The 16,310-nt window shown below is 32.7% G+C and overlaps 1 protein-coding gene across 1 annotated transcript in view; it reads right to left on the reverse strand.

Moving 5' to 3' along the window:
- Positions 1-16,310, reverse strand: part of DLGAP1 (DLG associated protein 1) — a 790,600-nt gene that overhangs the window by 565,771 nt on the left and 208,519 nt on the right. The gene's annotated exons all lie outside the window — the stretch shown is intronic.

The raw sequence follows: 16,310 nt of genomic DNA on the forward strand, positions 1-16,310 counted from the left end.
AATAAAAAAATAAAATGAGCCAATCATATTTAACGTAAGTGAAGAAAAACAAGTTATAAAAAATCTATGGATAATTGGCAAATAAATAATATTTATGTCATCTTAGAAGGTACTTTTCTATATAGCACATTTATATTTTCATCTGTTTGCTTATGTACTGAGAAAACATTTTTGGGGCACTAAGTACAAGTCACTAAACTAGATTTTTGAGGATATAAAAATTAATAAGACATGGTCTCTGCCCTGCCTGGAAGCAGATTCCACAGTAAACAGGAGCCAAAACAGCAACATTGGTCCTGAGGGATTTCATCTTTACACTGAGGGCAACAACAGAACTACCGAAGGGCTTGGAGGAGTGAAGTGATACAATCAGCTTTGCATTTAGATTGGGACAGAAAATGATTGGAGAGAACCAGCTGGAAGGCCATTGCAATAATTCAGGCAAGAAATGATGACAGGCACAGCTCTGATCTAACAGAGTTAGTGGGAAGAATGGAAAGAAGTAGACGATTTGGAGAGACATTAGGAGTATAAAATCCACTAGTTTGAAGGTTAATGAGGGGAAGGTTAATCCTCACTTTAAATTAGGTCTCTGAAGAGATGATAGCACCACTCACAGAGATGTGGAACACAGGAAGGATAGTAGGTTTAATCGTGAGGAAATGATGAGATACATCTGGGGCTTTTTACCCTGGAAATGTCAATGGAAAATTCCAATAGAAGTGGCTCCCCTTGAAGCTCAGGGGAGATTTTTAAATGGGAGCTATATAGATATAGTCATTAGCAGTGTGTAACAGCTAAGGAAAACCATGGGGGATTCCCCAACCCCACCCCACTCCACCCCACCCATCCCAGTGAATATTTTGAGAGTAATGTGAAAAGCCTAGGTCTCACAAGACTTAGGTAGTGAAAATTCTGTCAAGAAGATTGAAAACTAGCCAGATTAGTAGGAGGAAAATTAGAGTAGTGAGTGGTATCAGAGTCCTGGAAACCAAAGGTAAAGAAAGAGAACATAGAGGAGGACATCAGTTGATTCCTCCTCTATGTCTCAAGGTCTTCTGGAAACTTGGCCAAAAACGGTTCCACGGAGTCCAGAAGCCCCTGAATGAGGGGTAGTTGCCACAGAAGATGAGAAGGAGGAGACATTAAGTGAATACGATGCCTCCAAGAAGCCCAGCCATAAAGGCTGTGAAAGAGTATGAAAATGGATGAGACAAAAGAGTGCTCTGATTTTTGTTTGAAGACAAGAATGTTTAAAGAATCAACAGAAAGAGAAATATCAGAGACTCAAAAGAAAGCGAGAGATAGAGATCGGAAATGGAGCACCAGATTACTGATAAATCAGAATTTACAGATACAGGTTAAGAAGGCAGGGTTTTTCTTTATTTTATTTTACTTTTTTACCTGGAAAAACATTCTGCATAAAACTTCATGTATCACTCTGACCTCACTCACATAGTGGCCCATTTTTTCTATTTATTTAACAAGAATTTGTTGAAGATCTATGTCCAAACACTGTGCTACATGCACAGAGGATAGAGTGGTAACTCAAACAAGGTCCTTGCCCACAAGGAACTCATTGCTTTAGAGGTGGGATGGAGGTAGAGGTGCATACATACCTTTCTAATCCCAAGTAAACCTGTGATAATCTTTGCATTGATTATAGCATGCAATGCGTACAGAAAAGCCATATGTACCATTCTATCTCTTAGACATGAAAACCAATATTAAATTAGTGCACCTACTGTAATATAATTGCAAACCACGATTTCACAAATGTTGACCACTAGATGGCTAAATTAGTCATTAATCTAGCCAGGGGACTGGAATTAATTAACCTTAGCAGTGAATTACATTTTGACCTTGGTCTAATCAGGCCAATTTTCCACTCTGGAGAACACGATTAATTATCTGGTTCATTTTAGGAAAGAACCCCAACAAAACAAAATCTACAAAGGTTTTACCTTAATTATTAGGATTACAGTGCAATTCCTGATAGAGTGTGTTTTTCCTCTGATAGGAAAATACATCTTCAAGAATGACTTGTTCAAGGGAGAAGATATATTTTAATCAAGTACTCATATTAAAAAAAAAAAGAAAATACATAATAAAATAAAAATGACTCTTTACAACCATAAATAGTTAGGGAAAGAGATAAATATAAGGTTCAGGTTAATTTATCAGTGAAGCTGGGATTTATTTTACTGTAATATCAAATGTATTCTTTTTATTCTTCACATTATTTGTTTATGCCAGCTTCCCTTTTTACAAAATGCAAAATACTTTTGTTCTATTAATAGCCTATATACCTAATGGAGAAGAATAAACTCTTCTATAATACTTTGAAATTCTGCTACATGCATAAATTGTTTTTATGTTATACATGTAAATAGCACTCTTGATTATTTAAAAAATACACTGTGAAAACACAGTGAAGTTATATAGGTGTATATCAACTGAGAGATATAATAAAATATCTTCAAATAAATGCTATGCATGACAAAATGCTATTTTATGTAGCCTTTGTGTTGCTACCAATGATCTATGTCAATATTTAAAGGTAGGCTTACACAATTATCAAGATTTTCAAGAGACAGAGTGAGCATATTAACAGATACTGAAAGGGCAAAATCAGTCCCGTTCTTTGAACAGGACGGGTTTCTGCAGACCTTGCTGCTCTTTTCATTGAATTGATTTACCAAATGAACATTAAAAGTGAATACTCTTGGAAGCACAGCAACCATTCTGATACTCAGTGAGTATCTCTGGTTCTATGTGGCAAGCAAAAGAACATTTTCCTCTCTTTTATTAAAATAGAGTGGCTCATTTACTGGCCAGAAGTGAGGAGGATCAGCATTAATTTGGAGCATTCTCTCTGTTTCAAGGACATTGGCAGATATTGAACACTCAAGTAATGACTTGGTGTGTTTTTAAAACAAGCATTGAGGCAGTTTCCATAACAAAGGTAAAACATCACATCGCTGGCAGTGCGGCCTCTCTTAAAGTGGATGTACCTACTCCTTGCCAAAAGTGTGAGTAGCAATGGGTTTTGGAAGGAAGACAGACATTGGGAATTCACTGGAACAGATCAATGTTTGCACCAAAGAAGGGGAGACAAAAAGGAGTGAACATAGAGCAATTTTAGAACACAAAAACTAGGTGCACCCTTTAAATTCACTGCATCTTACCACCTGATTTTAAATTACTTTCTAATTTCCTTCCTTATCTATTACCCATGAGCACTGTCAAATTTCTCAAATAGTGTTTTGAATGCTTAAAAAAAACACGAGCATGACATACGCAAACATATGTAGACACATTCACATTTATTTTGCTAAGCATTAATAAATATGTCAGAGCTTATATAGCAATGAATGTATTTGTGGGTTTACCTTACATATATCATTGTGGTATTTGGTTACTGAGATAAGCACAAAACACTTAAGCAGAGTAGATAACATTTATCTGACTCCTCCATAGAGTAAGTTTAAAGAATTGGATTAATATTGACTTCTTTAATTACTAACTTTAGTTTTAGTTAAGTTTTAGGTTTACAGAAAAATTGAGCAGAAAGCATAGAAAGTCCCCACATACCCTTCTCATCTCCTATAATTTCCCCTATTATTAACCTCTTGCATTATTATAGTCCATTTGTTACAATTAATGAACCAATATTGATACATTATTAAGTAAAGTTCTTAGTTTACATTATGGTTCACTCTTTGTGTTGTACAGTTTTATGGGTTTCAACAAATGTATCATGGCATGCACCCACCATTACAATACTATACAGAATTCTTTCACTGCCCTAAATATCTTCTGTGCTCCATTTACTCATCCCTTCCTCGCCAGGAATCTCTGGCAAACAATGATCTTTTAACTGTTTACATAGTCTTGCTTTTTCTAGAATGTCATATAATTGGTATTATACAGTATATAGCCTTTTCAGATTGGCTTCTTTTACTTAGTAATATGCATATAAATTTCCTCCATGTTTTTTTATATATTGATGGCCTATCTAATTTAAGTGCTGAATATTATTCTGTTGCCTGTATATACCACAGTTTATTTATCTTTTCACCTACTGAAGGACATCTTGGTTGCTTCCATGTTTGGCAAATATGAATAAATATGCTATAAACATCCATGTGCAAATTTTTGTGGAACATAAGTTTTCTACTTATATGGATAAATACCAAGGAAGGCAATTGGTGGATCACATGGTAAGAATATGTTTAGTTTTATAAAAAATTGCCCAAGTGTTTTCCAAAGTGGCTGTACCATTTTACATTTCCACTAGCAACATATGATTGTTTCTATTGCTCCAAGTCCTTGTCAGCATTTGGTGTTGTCAGTGCTATGGCTTTCAGCCATTCTAATAGGTGTATAGTAGTATCTTATTGTTGTTTTAATTTGCATTTCCCTAATGATATATGACATGGAATGCTTTTTCTTATGATTATTTGCCATTTGTATATCTTCTTTCATAAAGTATCTGTTCAAATCTGCTGATTTTTTAATTGAATTGTTTTTTAACTGTTGAGTTTTAAGTTCTTTGTGTATTTTGGATAAAAGTCTTTCATCAAGTATGTCTTTTGCAATTATTTTCTCCCTGTCTGTGGCTTTTGCTTCTCATTGTCTTGACAATGTCTTCCACAGAGCAGAAGTTTTTAATAGAGCCTAACTTAATGTTTTCTTTCATGGATGGTACTTTGGGTATTATAGCTAAAAATTCATCATCCAACCCAAAGTCATCTAGATTTTTCTCCTATGTTATCTTCTAGAATTTTTATAGTTTTGTGATTTACATTTTGGTCTATGATTTCTTTAATTTTTATGAAAAGTATAAGATCTGTATAATATTATTATTTTTTGTATATGGGTAGCTAACCATTCCAGCACCATTTATTGAAGTCAAATTGCCTTTGCTCTTTTGTCAAAGATCAATTGATTATAAATGTATAAGTCTATTTCTGAGTGCTCCATTTTATTCCCTTGATCTATTTTTTTTCTATTCTTCCAGCAATATCATTTCATCTTAATTATTGTGGCTTTATATTAAGTCTTAAAGTAATATCAGTTGTCAGTCCTCTAATTTTACTCTTCATCAGTATTGAATTGGCTATTCTGAGTCTTCTGCCTTTCCATATAAACTTTAGAGTCATTTTGTTGATAACTACACACACACACACACACTTACGCACTTGCTGGTTTTTATTGGGGTTTTGTTAAATCTATTAATCAAATTAGAAAGAATTGATATCTTAACAGTATTGACTCTTTCTATCCATAGACATGGAATGTTCATATATTTAGGTCTTCTTTCACTTCTTCCATCATAGTTTATAGTTTTTTTCCATATAGAATCTGTACATGTTTTTTAGATTTATACCTACATATTTAATTTTTTTTTTTTTTTTTTTTTGGTGCTAAAGTAAAGGCTATTATGTTTTTAGTTTCAAATTCCAATTCTTCATTGCTGGTATATAGAAAAGCCAATTGACTTTTGTATATTAACTTTATTTCCTATAACCTTGCATATTTGTTCCAGTAGTGTTTTTGTCAATTCTTTTGTGATTTTCTACACAGGAAATCATATCATCTGTGAAGAGACAGCATTATTTCATCTTCCTCAATTTCTATACCTTTTATTTCCTTTTTGAATTTATTGCATTAGTCAGCACTTCCAGTACAATGTTAAATAGGAGTGGTGACATGGGACATTCTTGGGTTGTTCTTGATCTTAGGGGGAAAGCTTCTAGTTTATCACCATTAAGTATAACGTTAGCAGTAAGATGTTTATAGATGTTTCTTATCAAGTTTAAAAAGTTCTCCATCATCTTAGTTTGCTGATAGTTTTTTTTTTTTAAATGAAAAATGAGTGTTGGATTTTGTCAAATGCTTTTCCTGAAGATTATATTTATTCTCTGTTTCTACCATTACTCCTCCTAGCTTCTTGGGGAAAAAGAACTATTCATTGAGAATCATGATATTTATGTAGGCCACTATCTCTCTCTTCTTTCACCAGAAACTATGTATAACCAGATCATTGTTTATTTATCAAAGCTGTTGGCACCAGCATATAGTCCCTCCTTCTATGACAATGAATGTCTTCAAACAAGTAGATTATCAATTTAACCTCTCAATAATCTTCTCCAAACCATCTAATCTACCCACTTCCCCTTCCACTCAGATTCCAAAACTTGTCACCAATGTAAATTCTTCAAATTCCAAATCTCTAATTCTAAAACCACCTACTATCTATAATTTCTCTCTTTTGAGTTTATGTTTTTAATGACTTCTACTTCTCCCTCATCAAAATCTTCAATTTGATCTGCCTTCATCTCAGTAAATCAGACTTTTCTTATCTTCTCTTCATTCTTTTTCAGCTTAGATTCCATAGTTCATAATTTCAGTTAAGCTCTTGCCAAGAACTTACAATTTTTTGTATCTCTTATTTCTTCACTTTCATCTGACAAAGCCATAATTGTAGATAAACACAATTCAAATGTTTTATTTTGCCTACATCTGAGCAAATACAGCTGGATAAATCACAACAGGGCAGATGGTGACACTGTAAATTAGTAATCAGCAAAATAAAATTGGGACTGTTAAGAAAATTGACTATATTTTATGTTTCATTCTTTATTCTTTCCTACAGTGAATGCTTCAAAACCTCTCCCCTTTTCTTACCTTTGACATATTCTTTAATTTTCACCATTGTCTCAGTAGATTTCTTGTGTTCTACTTTACAGAGCAAAGAGAAGCCATCGTACATATCTAGTACCCTCTAACAAACCCACAAATCATCTAGTTGAGCTCTTATCTTTTTTAACAAAACTTTTATTTCATTAGTAAGAAATAAATTCTTCCTATGCAGGGCCAGGGCCACCTTTATAACTTGGATCCTATTTCTTAGAAACCTCAAAATATCAACCACTCCTTCTTTGCCCAATATATTTTATAATTATCTCACAGTTAGATTTTTCCCCATCATAATTAAACGTCATCAATCATTTCTATTAAAAAAGTGTCTCAAATATGGCCTTTTTCTCATTTTCCATTCTCTTCCTTTACAATGAAAACAATGAAAAAAACTCTTTATACATATGATATGTTATACATCTAATTAAAATAGTCCCTCCTCATTGCTGCTTTATTCACATTAGATTTGGCCATGTGACTTTCTTTAGTTAATGTAATATATGTAAAAGTGATATGTGCCACTTTCAAAGAGAAGCTATTAGAGTAATTGCATTGTCCTGCCACTCTCTATTTTCCTTTCACTATAATATCAACAATGTCTCAGGTATTGGCTGGCACTTCCTCCTGCTCCTGAATGATGCCGGGCACGAACAGAGCTGATGTTAATTGACAATGGATAATAGTTTGAGCATGAAATCAACCTTTGGCATTGTATGTCCATTGAAGTTTTAAGGTTTGTTTTTTTTTTTGTTTGTTTGTTTGTTTTTTTACTGCCTCATATTTTAGCCTACATTGATTTGTACATGACTTCTTGCCTCCATTTTCTCCTTTCCCATTACTTTCTATCCTACTTAAATCTGATTTCAGGATTATCTCTTTGTTTCCACATGTCAGTTAAGTGGTTATTTTTCAATGCTGTCTAAACTAAGATCCTTCCAAGGAACATTTGAGATTGTTGATCATTCTATCCTTTTTGAAACATTCTCTTTTCAAAGATTTTATTGCAATTTGCAAACACAGACTATTCATGATTTCTTCATAATATGCTGTTTCTTCCTCTCAGTCCTCATTCTCTATTTCCTTGGCCATTAAATATTGGAGTTTCTCAAGACTCTATCCGAATACTTCATCTCTTTTCATTCTACATTCTAATCTTAAAAATTTCAACCAATGTATAACTTTATTTTCTTCATTTATGTATATGATGTTCAAACTTATATCTTCAGTCAAAATTTCTCTGAGTTGCTGACACATATATCAAATCACTTACTTAATTTTTACACATAAGAATCTTAAAGACACATCATACTCACTATGTCCAAAATGTAATGCATAATCCTTGCTTTCAGGTTTGTTTCTGGTGTTTGTTTTGTTTATTTTCATTTCCTCTTAAGCCTCATGAGGAAGTCCATGCTTGTTTTGACTGTTATGTGAGAGAAGGTGCTAAAATTCTAAGCATGATAATTTTTTAAAAAATTAACAATTACACATATCAGGGTGGAATTGCAGATAAAGATGTATTTTAAAAGTTAAAAGAAAAGATAGGTTTTCCACAGTGGATTGACTAAATTCAGGCTCCTAACTTTTTAGAACTGACAGTGGAAATCAGAAGTTAGTGGAATAATATACTTAAGGGCTGCAAGAAAACACTATCAACTTAGAATTGTATATTCAGTGAAATATATTTCAAGAACAAAACAAAATTAAGGACCTTTTCATAGAAATCAAACAATAGTGTGTATTTCCAGTGGCTCCTTTCTAAAGAGAATTCTAAAAGATATATTTTAAGCAGAAGGAAAAATGACACCAGATGAAAATCTGAGATGCAAGAATAATGAGGGACAGGCAAATGGCAAATATGTGAATAAATCAATACAAATACTTACTGAATAAAAGCATAATGTCTAATTTGGAGGAGGTAAAATGTAGAAGAAAAATAAAAAGACAATTCAAGTTTAGAGTGACTAGAAAACAAAATGAAAATCAAGAGAATGATACACACACATTCAGTAGACAGTTACCATTTAATTTTAAAAATGTGTAGGTTCCATAGATGCTTAGGGTATTTTCCTTTATACGCTAGAGATGTTTTATAAATATTGCCTTTTAAAATTGATATTTAGTAAAAAATATAATAGTGCATTTTATTATCTCTGAGTATGAAACATGTTTATGGAGAAGTACAATTTATAATTCATTAGAGAGTAAGACTGGCCTAGTTTATTGTTCCTTCTAAAATTTTCTAAATTGTAGAAGTATTCTAAAAACTGAATCCATGATTTTAAATCCTATAGTTTTAGCTTAGCCTATAATTCTGCACAAAAATAGTTATGGTCTTTTATGTGGCACTCTGATTTTTTAGTAGGTGCTTTTGACATCTGAACAAGATGTGGTACGTGCAAAAAAGACAGTACTATGGTTTTTGTTTTAAAGGGAATGGTCTAGCTGACATAGTTGGAAAAATATGATTCTAGAGGACATCTGGAATTTCATTATCTATAACAATCTTAATAAATCTCAAGATTATGTAACAGCAATTGAAGGTCATTACATATGTAAACACATTATTATATTTCTAAAAGCTACACCAAAGGATTATATTTCCATGCCAGAAATACAAATTTTCTTGAAGATGTAGTAATGACAGACTCACTCTTTCCATTATCTGGTTCTGTAACATAAAACATCATTCTTTCCAGGCTATACAAAGGACAGAGGATTAATCTTAAGGACCTCATGGCCAATGCTCATATCGTCTGTCATATGAAGAAAAATGTCTACACCAAAGAGCCTAATCATTTTAACTAAGTTTTTAGCTGTAATCTCATAACATCTTTATATAAACAATAATATAATAGCTTCAATTACTCAAAGGCAACATGGAAATTTTTAGCTAGAGAAATAGAAAAAGCATAATATACTTGAAAACTATAGAGGTACTGTGTAGAATCTGTCCACAGTCCTGAAGAAGCCACCAACTGAGATTTGTTTCATTACATAACCAACATATATTAATTAATTCAAAATTACCTATCAGGTACTTTTTAGTGCTTATTTATTGTCAGATGTATTATGTTTTGAGAAGAAACAAGTGTCATAACCAGGGATATTGAAAAAATCTCAAACTACTATGAACCCTTCCTTATATATTTAAGTATAACAAGAAGATCAGATGCCTGATATCTGTGTTTTCTTATGAAAGTTTGCTGGTTTTTCTCCATTGTTCACTTTTCAAGGTCTCTTCTCCATACTTCTACACCCTGCTCTGGAGGCCTGGGTGGCTGATGTCTATAACATAATGTCACACTAGCTAGCTTCTGATTAGATTTTTCAGGAGAACAGGAGGTCAGCAGGTAGGATGAGAGAGAGACTGGAGTATTTCCTCCTTGTGTATTTACTGCTTTGGCAAAATTATCAGGAACAATTATAACTTTTAAAGACAACTGTTCCCACTGAAGGATCTCTCTTTTAGTTCTCTAGCATTCTCTGGTCTCCTCCCCTGTTTCTTAAGAAATAACATTTTTTTCTAACATTGCTATTCTCTGGGTCCTTCAACATCTTTTATTTATTTCCTTAGTCCTGCAAACCACTCCATAAGTAGACTCTTCCTTAACAATTTTCATTCAGTGCAACTTATTTCCTGCCAGGACCATGAATGATACAGAAAGTATTTGAACCGTAACTGATAGAGTTGACCCTTGAACAACATGGGGCTCAGAGATGCTAATCGCCATGCAGTCAAAAATTCATGTATAACTTTTGACTCCCCCAAAATTTAACTACTAATTATCTACTGTTGACTGGAAGCTTTATCAATAATAAAAACAGTTGATTAATACATATTTTACATGGATAACTATCACATACTGTATTCTTAAAATTAAGATGGAGAAAAGGAAATGTTATTAAGAAAATAAAATGTTTGCAATTTTATATGTATTATTGAAAAAATTCATGTATAAGGGACCTGTATGGTTCAAACATATGTTGTTCAAGGGTCAACTCTATATCCAACTGAAAAGACCAAATATTAATAGATAAGTGAACATTAAATATCCATAAAATATGCAAATTAGTTTACAGGAAATAAACTGCGAATATAAACACATGGCTACTTTTCCACAATACCTAGTCCATCGAGCTTATTAATAGTAGGTATTAATAAGTATTTTTTAAATATTTGGAGTTCACTAAGAAATTAGCTCAAAATTTTAGAATAAGGTAATACTAAAATCAAGGATTCTTTTAGTCATATCTAAGCCTATTAATTTTAAATATTAGATTCACAAAGAGAACAAATTGGGCATAAAATGAAGAATTCCTCCAGAATTCCTGCCACCCAACATATACATAGATGTCATTAATCAAGAAAGCAACATTAGTTAGAGAAAAAAATTATTTGATCTTATTCTTTTGATGGATAGTTAAATTTTCTTTTAAAAAATCTTCATATTTGAAAGCTTTTCAACTTACATGTGGCTAAAGGTGTTCATAATTACATAGAAGATGTAAATATACTAATTAATAGTCCAAGACATATAGACAAAGAAAATTTAAACTTGTTAAACTTGTTTTCGCAATAAATCAATACCCTGAAGGAATCTGCTGGTTGACCTAATACAGGTTCCATTTTATTAATACAGACATAAAAATTATAATATTGCAACAGAATTTGTAAGGCGAGATTGTTGTAAAGGCCATTTTTGCGGAAATAAGTTTACAAGCCTCGAATTTACTTTTGAGTTTAAAATTCAGATATTTAGAATAGAAAAACAAAGTTCCAACATAATGAATGTGAGAAATTTTGCAATTTCTGGTCTTTAGACTTTGAATAACTCAATGCAAGGAAAAGGTCAAGGATAAATTCCTGATAGAGTTCATGAAAAAAAGCTGATAAATGTAAAAGAGATATCAAAAAAGTGCCATTAAATGATGTGTAAAACTATTATGAGTTTTCTTTAGAGGTTGGATCTCCATTAGATCTAGAGTCTTAGATTTAGCCAAGTTTTATTCTTCAAAAAATGAGAATGCATCTCTCTCATAGTAATGTTGAAAACATAGTGTTTCAAGGAGAGACAAAAATAAAATATATAAATATTTAAAATTTAATTTAATCATCCTTTTGGTTTGGTAGATTTTGACCTCCCCTAGCTTATTCTTACTATTATCTCGAACATAAGCATATGTTTTATTAAGTATTAAACTCCAAATTCTGTAGCAAATTATATTGTTGACCATCTGATTTAAGTTTTAAAATATTCTAGGTAACATTAAACAGGTATAATAGTTGTCTATAACATGTAGCATTATATCCTTGGTCATAATGGCATTTGATAAACTTATTATTACAATAGTATCAATCATTTATTGATGCATAAGCAATCACTGAAAAGCTTAGTAACTTAAAACAACAATAATCAACAATTGGGCATTTTTGGTGCAAACTCTCTCATGAGATTGAAATCAGATGTAGGCTAGGCCATGGCCATCTGAAGATATAACTAGGGCCAAAAAGTCCATTTCCTAGGTGGTTCACACACATGTTTAGTAGATTGGTGTTGCCTATCAGTGGGAGGTCTTATTCTTCTTTACATGGGACTTCCCATAGGTCTGCATGAGAGTCTTCAGAGCAGGGAGGCTGACTTGTCCCCAGAGCAAGTGACCCAAAAGACCAAGGTGAAATCCACAGTGCCTTTTACGACCTAGCCTCAGAAATCACAAACCATCCTTTTTGCAGTATTCTGATAAGTACAGGGTCAATTCCTAAAGATCTCAATTTTCACTCCTGATTCAATTTGAGAAGCATTACAAATATCTACAAATAATTACACCAAAATTCAAGTGTTCTCCAAACACAAGATATGGAAAGTTTCTTATTTTGTTAGTTTTTTAGTTTCTTGGATGGAAGGTCAGCTACATAACTACATCTTCAATGAATACTGATAATGGTACAAAGAACATCTCCACAAAATACTGGAGAGGTTCTTAGATTCTTAAGATCATAAATTATATTAGCAGCACTAAAATTCCATTTTAATTAGCCATGCCACTTATATGTACTTTAGAAATGATGAAGTGTTCTTCAGACTAACAATTCTTAACAAGATCTTTTTAAATTTAATTTCTATTTCCATTTGGCAGTAAACAAGAAAAACTTGTGATTCAATACAATGATAATGCTGCCCAGTTTAAGTGCTCTAAATTTTCAGTTTGTTCTGAGTTATTCACCAGCCAATTAATTCCAAAATCATAAAGTCTTCAATCCTCCTTTTGGAACAATAATTTTCTTTAAAATATTTCTTTAGGTTTTTAATTTTGATTGAAAACATTTGATGTATTCTAGTCATTTTGTTCTATAAATTATCAAAATAGTAGCACTTCTTTAAATCATATTTTAGCAAATATATGTTCCTTTAAAAGAATTATTATAGGTGAAAAATGTAGTGCTGCTCTGATAAATAGTAGTTAGATAAGAGGGAGAAATATGCTCAGCCTTTACTCTCAGCACACTGCTTTCTACTCATGGCGATTTGGATAGATCTTGACATTATTTGCCTTCTTTCTTACTGATTCATAAAAATAAATCTAAAAGAAGAGTTAAGATGTTTAGTGAAGAGGTAACAGAAATACATGGTGACCCTAAAACTTAATTTTTTAAACTGTTCTTTTTTCTTGTATAGGATAAAAAAGAAAATTTTAGAGTCTATTTTCATTTGTGAACAGTTTCCTGACTTCTACCCAGGTCAGTGTTGTTCTCTTTACTGAGTTCACCCAAACATTTTTGTCCATCTCTTTTAACACTCATCTTACACAAGCCTATTTTCCAGCTTATTAGAAGCATATCTTATGCCATTTAGTGAAATGTTCCTTGAAATCAAAAGCATGGAACATTCATTGTATACCCTTCATGGTGTCCCCAAAAACAGTGCATACCCATTAAATGTTTATAAAAATGAATTTAAAAATTTTGTTTTTTAAAAATAAAAATTGCATATATTAAATGAAGAAAACTGAGGAAGCACATAAAAAATTATGTGATGGGTACTATTGTTACCCTCATTTACAGATGTAGAAATTGAGGCTTAGAGACATTAAGTTGACCAAGGATGTGGCTTCATTGTCAGTTTCTCAACCATCACATGGTACTGTAAAGGACTGTAAGTGCTGCTTGCTAATGGGTATTAATAAATCATCCAAAGTAAAAATCACATATGAGTGACAGCCAATTAGGAGAGATGTTTTCTCATTTACTTATTGACTCATCATGTATTTAATATCTCCTTGCCAAGTATTATTAACTATATTTGTTAGACACTCTAACTGTCTAAAAGCAGAAACAGAAGGAAAAATTTGTTTGGATTTAAGGTTGGGATCAAGGCATGTCGAGAGTCCAGTGATTATGGGATAAAGGAATTGAGGGTATATTTGCAAATATTAATGAAATGACTGACTGTTCAGGTAAGAAATGAAATTATCCAGGAGAGACTGAGAATCCAGAAACATAAGAATTTGAGAGATAGGAGGTGGTTCCTAGTAAATTTTAAGAAAGGGGATAACAAGAATAAAAGAGAGGATTAATACAAGAATGGTTTACTGTCAATTAAAATTTTCAGATATGAAGTTGTTTGGGTAACGGCAAGGTTCAAGGTGCACCAATATGAGGAAGGTGCTAAAATGAGGTGGGAGTGAAGGGAAAGTAACTGTGACACCATCACCCTGATAATCATGTATTAGGGGAGGAGATGAGAAAAACAGAGGCTCCAGGTCTGGTGCATTCCCCCTCTCCCATGTAAGAAAGTGACCTGGAGGCCAGGAATGGCGTCATGAGACTATTAATATCACATCAACTACAAGAAAATTGTTAATGTTTATTAGTTAAATAGCAGTTATTCTGATTATAGAATTCAGAAATTGTCTTAGCTTTTTTTGAAACTGCTGGTATTTTATTTCTAGCATTATTCAGAATAATGTGTTAAATGAAAGTTTTTTGTTTGTTTGTTTTTGCCTATATTGCCTAAAGAAACACTTTCTCTTATCCATCTGAAAATATAACCAATTTTCAGTATTTTGATAAATGAAGAACAAATCCAATTTGTTTCTCAGCATAGTTTATCATTTTATAAATGTCCTTCTCTTCTAAAAACAGAATACATGACTTTCTGTGTTTAGGGTCATGTCTAAGAGCATGGGTTTTAGGACCAGAATGCCTGGGGTCAAATCTTGCCTCAGCCACTTACTAGTTATCTGACTTTGGCGAGTCACTTAAATTCTCCGGGCCTTGGTAACCTTATCTGTAAAATGGAGGATTTTATCAGGATTCAATTTGTAAATACATATAAAGGAGTTCTCACATGGACTGATATAATGGATTAAAGCAGTGTTGGATATAATTATAATTATTTTTAGTAGAAGTGCTATAATCTCATTAGTAATTTAAGTTGCACTTCTCTGGATCTTCATCAAGTCCATTAAATTTCTTGGAGGGATAGTGTACAACCCGCACACAGTTTATGTGCCGGTGAAACTTGGAATGGTATAAGAACATTGTAATATTTTCCCTTTTGTTTTTATATCTCTTCCAAATGATGCTCAGGAATTTGTTGGCTTATGTGCGATAGCAGTGCACTGAGCTAATGTTTTCAAAGACCAGTCAAAAATGAGTCCCTGATTCCCACTGCATTTTATAGCTCAGACTCTCTAAGTTTTACAAATAAATTGTAACATGTTTTTCCTTCTTAAATGAATTACCTTAATATTTTAATGCAATGCTGTTTATTTCCCATATTGAGCTATTTCTACTGATACTTGTCTGAGAGAAGATGACTTCTACTACATAAAAGAACATAATAGTATCTACACAATTATTTATTCTAGCTGATTTATAAATATCTAAATCTGATGTCCCTATCAATCTCTAGAATATGAAATAATCAATTGTTTGTATATAAGTCCTTTATTCTTTTCCCTTCATTTTTATTTAGCAAACATTTATTGAGAAGTTCAAGAAATGTTCTTGGCACAATTTAGCATGGGATACTAACACTTAAGCAGTTTTCCTATCCTTGAAAACTCAGTAAGTCATGTCCACTGCTCCTCCTGGTCCAGACATATTTGCCCCCACACAGAACAAGTCAAGACTCTACTAACTCCACTGTATTTCACAGAGGACACAGTCAATGGTTACTGAGTAGCTCAGTCTTAGAACAGAGAAAGCCCTACTGAGAGAAATGCTGAAGGATGACTTCCAGTTACTAACCCTGAGCTCACCAATCAGTTACCAAATAAGGCTACAATCCTCATTCATTTGTAGTTCCTATACTGAGAACTCTTTCAAGTCATACTATAATTAATAACTTGCTCAGCACCTCCCTTGAAACATCACCAGGGTAGCCTATTGGTAAAGTGGATAGGCTCTAGCATGATTCTCACATTCTCTAGCTCTGGATTCCTAAGAAATTGCTTAATCTCTTTGCTTCAGAGGATTATATGCTCTGCATGTTGATTTGTAATAAAGGTAAATAATATCATAAATGTAAAGCATAGCAATGATCAGCACTTTGGACTTATTACTAGAAGTTAAGTACCTCTTCCTGACATGAGTGAGA

This window comes from Pteropus medius, unplaced genomic scaffold, assembly GCF_902729225.1.
Source record: "Pteropus medius unplaced genomic scaffold, Ma_sr-lr_union100, whole genome shotgun sequence".
Taxonomy (NCBI): Eukaryota; Metazoa; Chordata; class Mammalia; order Chiroptera; family Pteropodidae; genus Pteropus; species Pteropus medius.